This window comes from Nicotiana tabacum, chromosome 3, assembly GCF_000715075.1.
Source record: "Nicotiana tabacum cultivar K326 chromosome 3, ASM71507v2, whole genome shotgun sequence".
Classification (NCBI taxonomy): domain Eukaryota; kingdom Viridiplantae; phylum Streptophyta; class Magnoliopsida; order Solanales; family Solanaceae; genus Nicotiana; species Nicotiana tabacum.
Window position 1 is genome coordinate 119,676,945 of NC_134082.1, and position 9,742 is coordinate 119,686,686.

Consider the following 9,742-nt stretch of genomic DNA (forward strand, 5'->3'; position numbering starts at 1 on the left):
TTAGTAGTAGTAAGTGAAGTACTAGATTCCTTGTGAAAAGTGGAAGATGATGTTGCATTGTCTTTCACTAGTCTCCTTCATCTTACTCATTTTATTAGCCTCCCTATTTGAAGCCTCAAATATTTCCTAGGAACTAGAGTTGGTTCATCATATTGTTCATCCCCGTTTCTTCCTTGGCTAGAGGAAGGTGTCTGGTTGAATACCCCATGAGCACTTCCTTCCATTTAGTGTGCCCTTTGTTGTAGACTTTGTGGCCTTGCTTTGTGGAGAGTACCCCAGAAGGATTCCTTCGTTCGTCTTTTGCATTGAACTTCCCAAGCTGATCCTTCCCATTGTCGAGAACATGGCATTTTCAGTCAAGAAGGTTCTCAGATGAGTTGTCTTTCAGTCAAGAAGGCATTTTCTTCCATTTGGCAGCTCATAGTGGGTTTTGATTTAGGAGGGACCTAATCAGACACCTGTTCACCAAGTAGAAAGCAGTATTTACTACTTTTGCCCAGAATTTCTTGGCGATTTCGTAGTCGATGAGCATTGTGCATGCCACATCTTCCAGTTCCGTTCTTTCTTTCAGCAATACCATTTTGCTGTGGAGTCCTTAGTGTAGAGAAATTGTGCGTGATCCCCCCTTTTTTGCTTTCACTTGAATCTTCTTGACAAGAACCATTAACACCTCGAGAGCCTCCTCCTTTGTTTTTGTGAACTCGTGTCCAGGCGACTCTTGAGTTTGGCAAACCACACACCAGGTCCTTCCGAGTTAATTTATTTGGAGGTGAGAAACTTGCATACACCAATCTTTCATGCCAATTTTCTGACTTCACCCATCTCATACCACCAGCTTTTGGAGATTCATAGTCGACCGAGTGGATGTTCTTGTTTCCTTTGTCCACTCAGACCACTCAGCCAATTATCAGATTGGTACTTGTACTTTAGGCCATTCACATAGTACACGTTCCCAACTGAGTGCCAAAAAAAGCTTTCTAATTTCACATCTACTGAGAATGTACCCTCTCCTTTCTTTTTAAGGATACATTCCTTTCCGGCATGGCTTTCAGTAAGAATAAATTCATGATGTTTTCAGTCACGTGCTTTGGGCATCCACAGTCCATAGTCCATCACAGTCCGCTTCCTTTCACTTTTTCCTGTACATGCAAATTAAAGGTTAGATTTAGGAACCCAAACTAGTTTGGGTCCCTTATTATGATAGAAAGGATGAATAAGGGCTTTCCTAGTCCATGCAGGCAACATCTGCTTCTTGCGAGTGGTACTTGGTCCTTTGTTAGTAGTCACTTTATCAGTAAACACTTTGCTTTTCTGAACAGACTGAACCCTAGCCTGGTAATTTTCTTTAAAATGCATATTGTTCCCACAGTAGGTACATAGCCAGTTATCAGGGATAGTGACATACTTGCTGTGAGGGTTGTAAGGAGTTTTCTCCCTTTGGAACCCGATGTCCTGCCTGTTTCCACTATTGTTAAGATACATGGCAGTGACAACATTTGAGGACCAGGTCCACTTCAGAGATTTCTCAAGATCAATTCTTACTTTCTCCAATTCAGCTTGAAGTTGCTGATTCTTCTCGAGTTCACTACATACACTGGTTTTTACAATAGTTAATTCCTTTTCAAGCATGATGTGTGTCTCACTAGCTACTTCCTTCCCTTTACCAAGACTCATATTCCTATGTTCTCTAGAGTCCCTCAATGATTTCCTCTAGATCAGTACATATCACTAAAAGGTCATCCCTCTCTTCCTCAGTAGTTGCAATTTTTCCTTCTAAGGTGTGTTTCTCATTGCTAAGACCTTCTATTGTTTCTTGTAGATCAATAACTACTACCATCAGGTCGTCTCTCTCATTTTCCACACTAGTTATTCTTTCATTCAAGGCTTCCTTTCCTTTTCAAGATTAGCTATGGTCTCATTTAGGTCCACTACACAAACCACCAGATCATCTCTAGATTGTTCGTCCTCTCCTAGAAGAGTAGGATTTCAGATTTCTCTGAACATACCTGAAGTTTACCTCATCATCTTCATCTTCTTCATCATCATCGGACTGAGCCATCAGCGTGAACAGTGAATCATACTTCGTTGCTTCAGTTTCCACTGCCATCATGGAACTATTTTCTGCATTTGGTTCCCTTTCGGATTCACTAGAGGAGTCTCCCAAAGCATCAAGAGCATGCTTAATAATATTGTTAGTAGCACTTTTTCGATTGAATCGTTTGTCTGGAACCAGGTTCCTTTTTGCTGCTTTGTCAGGATTTTGTTTATATTGCTCCTATTTTGCGAGTGGGCAGTCTTTGATGAAATGCCATGGATTTCCACATTTGTGACAGAGATTGTTGTTCCTTGCTTTACTTGAACTGCCCCACTTTGGTATACCACCATTTCTTCGAACCATCTTTTGAAATCTCTTAGTAAGATAGGCATGTCACTATCTTCATTACTTGAGTCACTACTTTCAGCTTTGAGTAACAGGTTCTTTTCCTTCTTAGGCTCTCTTCTTTCACTATCTTTCTTTCTTTTTATCTCGTATGTCTTCAGATTACCAATCAACTCATCCATAGTCAGAGTTTGTAGATCTTTAGCTTCAGTAATGGCATTTACCTTACTTTCCCAAGAACCAGATAGAATACTGAGGATTTTCCTTACAAGCTTGTTTCTAGGAATGACATTTCCAAGTGAATGAAGCTCATTTATGATGGAGGTGAATCTGGTGTGCATATCTTATATAGACTCATCATCCTTCATCCTAAAGAGCTTATATTCCGTGGTGAGCATGTCAATCTTAGACTGTTTGACCTGAGTAGTTCCTTCGTGTGTGCGATTTGCAATGCTTCCCATATTTCTTTGGCAGTGTCACAAGCTGAGACTCTATTGTACTTATCAGGTCCTATGCCACACATCAAGATTTTCTGGGCACGATAGTTCTTTTCTATAGCTTTTCTGTCAATGTCGCTGTACTCTTTTCTGCCTTTCGGTACTATTGGTCCTGTTTCTTCAAGCTTCTTCATGGGGACATGTGGACCATCACAAATGATGTCCCATAGTTCTGAATCTTCTACCATCATAAAATCATGCATGCAGGTCTTCCACCAACCATAGTACTGACCATTGAATCTAGGAGGTCTGTAGGTTGATTGTCCTTCCTCAAAGTTGGGTGGAGCAGCCATTGAGATCCTTTCTAGGTGTTAACCTTTTAGAAAGAACCCACTCTAATACCAATTGTTAGTTTATATGAGTTCACCAAACTGTAGCGTACCTGGTCCTATATGAGATAATGCTGAGAGTGCTATAGAAACTGAAAGTAAAGAAGACAAGGGATTTTTACGTGGAAAAATCCCACACAAGGGGATCAAAAAACCACGACTTACTCTTGTAGGCTTTTAACTTCACTAACTTGCAATCTCCTTATTATAAGCCACTTTGCAATAACCCTATTACAAAGACTTCAACTAACTTGTGATGCTCTCACCATAAGCCACTTTATAACTCTCCTAGTTACAAAGGCTTTAAACTTATGACTATTCCTAGTTACAACATAAACTCGGAAGTTTACGGATTTTTGGTTTTTTCCTAAGACAAAGCTTCTAAGAAAGCAAACTAGGAAATACAATGAAGAGCAAATAACAAGATTACAACTCAACTACGGATGTACATAAACTCTTTTAGAAATTGATCCTTAGTGGAGTTGTCTTCTTGTTCTTGACACACCAGTGACTTCAATGCTGGATAAACACTGTTATGCTTGAGAGAGTATCACTAAATGCACAAAAATGTTGTGCCTTGCACCAGGTTGTTATATCACAAAAGACATCACAATAGATAGTGATATCAATTCTTGGTACACACTTCTTCCCAATGAGAAGTGACTGATGTACTGTCTGCACAACCACTTCTGTGCAGTTGCGTTCTAGCTGGATAGTCGACTTGTACTTCTATCAGAGAACACTAATGGACCAGGTCCTAGTTGTGTTCCTCTTCTGTAACAGTTGCGAGATGGTCACTTTCTGCTGCTACATTCCAGTTGTATAGTTGACTTGTACTTCTGTCAGAGAACTCTAAGGGACCAGGTCCCTGTTGTGTTCCTCTTTATAATGATTGCAGACAGTCATTGACTTGTACTTGTGTCGGAGAACCCAAATGGACTAGGTCACCAGGTCCCTATCGTGTTCCTCTCTGTGGTCGTTCATTCATTTGCTGATTTTCAGACTTGGACCAGGTCAGTTGAAATGTATACCATGTGGGCTAGATTCTCTATCTGGTTCTTCATAACAAGTTAGTTAGATCATCAAAACATAAGAAGCATAAGACCAAGACATTGAAAACCCATCAAGCTTGTTCCCTCCATCTGAGCCCAAACTCCCTAAAACTTTCCTCGGGTTTCTTTTCCATCTTAGATAGGGAGGAGCGATCTGGGATAATGTCTAAATTGTACTGAAAGTGTCGAACAAAATCTTGAGCCATGTCATCCCATGCATGCCACTTCTTGACATCTTGATGAGTATACCATTCCAAGGCTGCCCTACTCAAACTCTCACTGAAATACGCCATCAACGAATCATCTTTCCCGCCAACACTTCTCATTTTACTACAATAACCCCTCAGATGGGCTATTGGATCTCCATGCCCATCATACAAGTTAAACTTTGGAATTTTAAGCCCGCGGACAGATGAACATCAGGGATCATACACAAGTCATTGTAAGACATGTTAATCTGATTTCCCATCCCTTGCATGCTCCTTAAGGACTGTTCTATACCTTTCAGCTTCCTGGATATCTCATCTCGCCCTTATTTTCCTGTGAATTTTTCATTTTCAACATGAGGCTCATTACAAGGGCTATGATTGTATGAGTCAAGGACCTTGTGGGCAACCTCTGAGGGGTAATATTAGGCATCATGAGTTTCGACTGGGTGTTCATTGTTGGATCTATGAAGGGAAGATTGTTGAGAAGTTGTGATCGTGGGGATAGTGGATATGACAGGAGGGCAATTTTTAGGAAAGGTAGTTGGAGGACGAGTGATGAAGCTACTAGGGTGGTTGAGAAAGTTGTGATAAGCGGGAGAATCTGGAGATATGGGGGATCATCTAGCACTATGACCGGAGTTGGGTAAGGGTAGTATCTAGGAAGCTAGGTGGTAGCGGGGGTGGTGCCTTCCCAGTCATCCAAGCCTGATACATGTCCGTCATGTATTGTCTTAATATCATTACCTCTTCAGCCAACCTATTGTCCTGTTCAACCAATTTTTTTTGGGCACCAGTATCAACCAACTCAATTCTGCTGTCATCTGTCATTGACGTTCGACTTTATGTTATAGAGAAGAGTTATCACTTTAAGAACTACAAACCAACCACCCTTATGCTGTAATGAAGATAACACAGAGGAACAAAATGAAGTCATCATGTTAGCATTAAGGAATTTAACATAAGATAATCTCACTTTATGTGCAATGCACCTAGTCATAGTTATCGGTTCTAAAATGACTTCGAGGATACGAAGGTCAGATGGCATCATCCCAATTTCACTCTTCTTGCCCTATTTTGCTTCTTCATTTTCCTTTCTAGCACCGCTTGGTTTTTTATTTCCTTTCTCCTCTTTTCTTTTGCTTATCGCTCTTTTCTTTTCTTTCATTTCTCACGTCCCACAACTTCATTCTCTTTTTTTTTTCTCTTTTTTGTTTGTTTTTTATGCTTTTTTATTTAATGATGATTCGATCGAACTCTATGTAGGTTGCCTACGTATCATGTCCCTTATGAATCAGATCAAGTGTAGTTCTGGAAATGTAATAAACTAAAAACAAAATCTTTTGGCTTTTCATTTATAATTTTTTTCAGTTTTCAAATATAACACTGCTGGATGCAACGGTCCTGACAAAGAGGGTCCTTGGGCGTCTGTCATGCTCAAGCTTTGGTAAGTAGATCCACACCTGTATGAGAAAAATAAGACCAAATAGAGTTAAAGACTTAGAACAATATGTGATGCAATAAGACTTCCTATTGGACACATGTAAGATATGATTGAGGTTATTTTGCAAAATGGCTTATGCGGCCAAAAGGTGGCTAGTAGTGCAATCTCAACAAAAGTGACCTCTAAGACATGGAAAAATTACTTTGCAGAAATGATCCATTTTACCTATGTGGACAAAAAAATGGCTAAGCATGCAAGTTCAACAGAATGGATCTTAAACAGAGAGGACATAACTGGGCCCTGCTTGCTTTATTAAACAAGCCATTTTGTGAAAATAGCCCTATTTTGCAAAAAAGCCAATGTGGCCAAAAGTGGCTAAAGATGCAAGATTTGGCTACGACCCTCGACAAGAACCTAAGACTCACCAAGAAGACCGGACTCTATGTGGGCTACCTACGTATCACGCCCCGAAAGATGAGAATCAGGTATGCGTAATTCATGAAGATTGGATACGGGCGAGAATAAAAAAATAACTGATTTGGAGAAAACATATTTTTTGTCTTTTTTTGAAAAATGATGAAACATGTAAATTTTTTGGATTTTCTTTTCCCCTTTTTTAGATTTTTTTCCCGAAAATGATGGGAAAGTGCAAAATCTTTTTTGGGAATTTTCATTTATTTTTATTATTTTTTTTGCCTTTTTCTTAAAAAAAATGTGAAAGAAAAACATAACTGGGCCCTGCTTGCTTTATTTTCACACTTCACCCTCGTTTCTCTCTCATTTACCCTCAACCATCATTGTTCTGCCAAATGACCCTTTTTACCCTTGAAGAATGGAACATGTAGCACATAAGATGCATCAGGATGGTCTTTTATTTTTGGGTACACCTGTTCTAGATGGACCCAACCCCTGTGTTGAGTCCCCAAAGTCAAATGCACATGATGCAAACAACGTTCCTACTAGGGATTTGGTATGAGGTTATGTCATTCTAGTTTGAAACCTAGGGGTGTGTTCTAGACATGACTTACCCAAGCGGACAACTTGAGCCGAGGTGGGGGCAATATACCGGGAGCACGAAAGTCTACCCGGCCTTGTTGCTGACCCAAATATCGTTCTATATGGTATGACTTCTAACAAAAAAGTGGGCCTCGCGTACGTGTGCACCATATTTTTAGAAGACTTAGAAGGGAAGCATAAGAAGACAGTTTAATACAATTCAAATAATATCAAAGCAGTAAAATAAGCGGCAATTAGCACATTAGGTCCACAAATACAGTAATATCAACAGACAATAAATCCAAGCATAGATCATATTAACAAGCTCGAATTCTGAACCCTGAACCAGAAGTTCTGGGTTCTTTTTCTCAGCAGAGTCGTCAGAGCTATCACACCTCCTTTTTCCCGAGGAGGGGGATATAAGGGAGTTTTTCCAATTAAAGTGACATAATCGAAATGAGATTATTTATTAAATTTAGAGTCGCAACTTGGGATAGTTTATAGTGTCCCAAGTCACCGATTTATTTTAAATCCCAAATCGAGGAAACTGACTCTATTTATGGTCCGCGAACATAGAAGATAGGGTAAGGAATTCTTCTAACCCGGGAGAAGGTGTTAGGCGTTCCCGAGTTCCGTGGTTCTAGCATGATCTCTTTAATAATTATACTTGGCTCAATTAAATTATCTAATTACTTATTATAGAACCTATGTGCATTTTCACTTTACCGCTTTTAATTAAGAAATTAACCTGAAACAAGTCACGCGTACGTGTACTCATTTCGATTGGCGCGTCAAGAATCATGTCACGCGTACGGGTCCACAATTAATCATGCTTTATTATCATTAAGATTATTTGGCCAAAGTCATGCGAACATGTACTTTACTTTTAAGTTTAGAAAAATTATAATTATGTTACGCGAACGTACACATAATCACGATACTAAGTTAAAAGCGCGCCTAAAGTTATACTAGGTGTTCATCATTCTTCCTAAACTTTGAGACTATTGTAATGCATGCATTATAGAATTAGACTAACAATTAAATTATGAAGACTAAAAGTTAAGCTATAATCTAAATCCAACAAACTTTAGCTGAATAATACCTTTTTAATACTAAAGGTAAATGGATCCGAAAGTCTCACTAGTAATCTTAATGACATAAACACGGACAAAGGCAACAAAAACAAAGCTGCAACTTTAAGTAAGACATCATCAAATCATTCACCTACCAAAATAGTGACTAAGCTCAACATACCATTCTGCTCATCTTTAGGCCATTCACTACAACATTTTCAGATGTTATAGACTTGAGGTTCAAGACGGGTCCAACCTATAGGCAGCAGAACTAGTAAATTCTATTCCAAAATCATGCATAAATTAGATTACAAGCACATACTCCAAAAGATTGACTACATAAGCTATTGAGTCCTCAAAATGCCACATAATGCAAAAGACTTGGAATCAAATTCAAGGAATTCACAAATTAAGAGGATAATAAACATTGTATTACTTCATTTCAAACCAACAGACTATTCAAAATAATCATTTATAACAACCAACCAAAAATATGACTTGTAACTATAATAAGAATAGAGATGGACCTTATGAAGAATTTTACTTTTGAGCTTTACAGTAGGTAAATCCAAGAGCAAACAAGAAACCAGTACAGGACCTCGATGAAGCGGAATCTCGTCGGATGACACTCAAACCTCGACGGAACCACCATACGGGGCTTCGGACATGACCTCAAGCAACAAACTCAAATGCTGATATCTCCAGCAGGATCTCGAAATCAAAACAAAAGGACAGAAAGTGTCGGACTCCAATTGAGAAAAAAGAATAGCAGAAGCAGCTATTTTGAGGATCGTTTGGATTGTGTAAGGGTGTCGAAAACGGTGATCACGACGGCGAGAAACAAAACGTGATTTCGTCGGCGTTAATGGAGGTCACCAGAATTTCTCTTTTCTGGTCAGATCTAGACCTGAACAGATTTTGACCTTATTTTTACGCACAAATCCAAATGCCGATTCTACTCTACGGACTCGCTGCTGCTAGTGGCGTTGCTACTCGCTGGTGATCAATTCCGGCGAGGCACCAGTTCGAGCGTTGAGGCTAAATGGGAAGGAGCTACTATTGTCTTTCACTATTGAGAGGAAAATGAGAGAGGGATTTTTTTGAGTTTGCGGCTGATGGGATCTTAGGTTTGCTGTGTGCTGATGGCTTAGGTTAGGTTGTGAAGAAGATGAAGTTCAAGGGGATGTTTTTTTTGGGTTCTGCGGCTGGTTCATTTTTTGGGGTTCTAGGATTTTTTTCTTAATGTGGAGATGAAGGGGTCTTTAGGTTAGGGGGTATGAGCTTAGAAATTATGGGCTAGGTCCAAAATGGGCCTAAAAAATGGGTTGTTTGACCCCAAATTTTATTCTTCTCATTGTATAAGACTAAAAATACTACCCTATTTACTAATTAATCCTACTTAAGTAAAATAACTATTAAAATAAAACTAATCGTTAAAACAAACCTATTTTTGGTATTTTTCTAATATCATACTAAAAGATAAAAACGGAATTAGTTAAACTTGCAAAATTAAAATATTATTCCTACCAAACTACTAATATTCCTGAAAACAAAGTGAAACTATTTTTTTGTATTTTTGAATTTTATGAAAGGTAGATAAATTAAAAGTAACAAGATAAAATATCAATTACCTAAATAAAAGAAAATATTTTTTTGTATTTTAAATTTTTATGACAAAATAGTTTAAAAAATCAAAATTAGTTAAAGTAGCGATATTAGACCTAAACTAAATATTTAACACTAAAATGTATAAAATCTTGGGGAG

At 38.6% G+C, this 9,742-nt stretch overlaps 1 long non-coding RNA gene across 1 annotated transcript; it reads right to left on the bottom strand.

Annotated features, from left to right (window-relative positions):
• Positions 1-5,770: 5,770 nt before the first annotated feature.
• Positions 5,771-9,350, bottom strand: LOC107822554 (uncharacterized). Its single transcript, XR_001656348.2, has 2 exons — positions 8,505-9,350; positions 5,771-5,927 (listed from the first exon to the last, which is right to left on the bottom strand). It is a non-coding gene; the product is annotated as an uncharacterized LOC107822554 (long non-coding RNA).
• Positions 9,351-9,742: the final 392 nt, after the last annotated feature.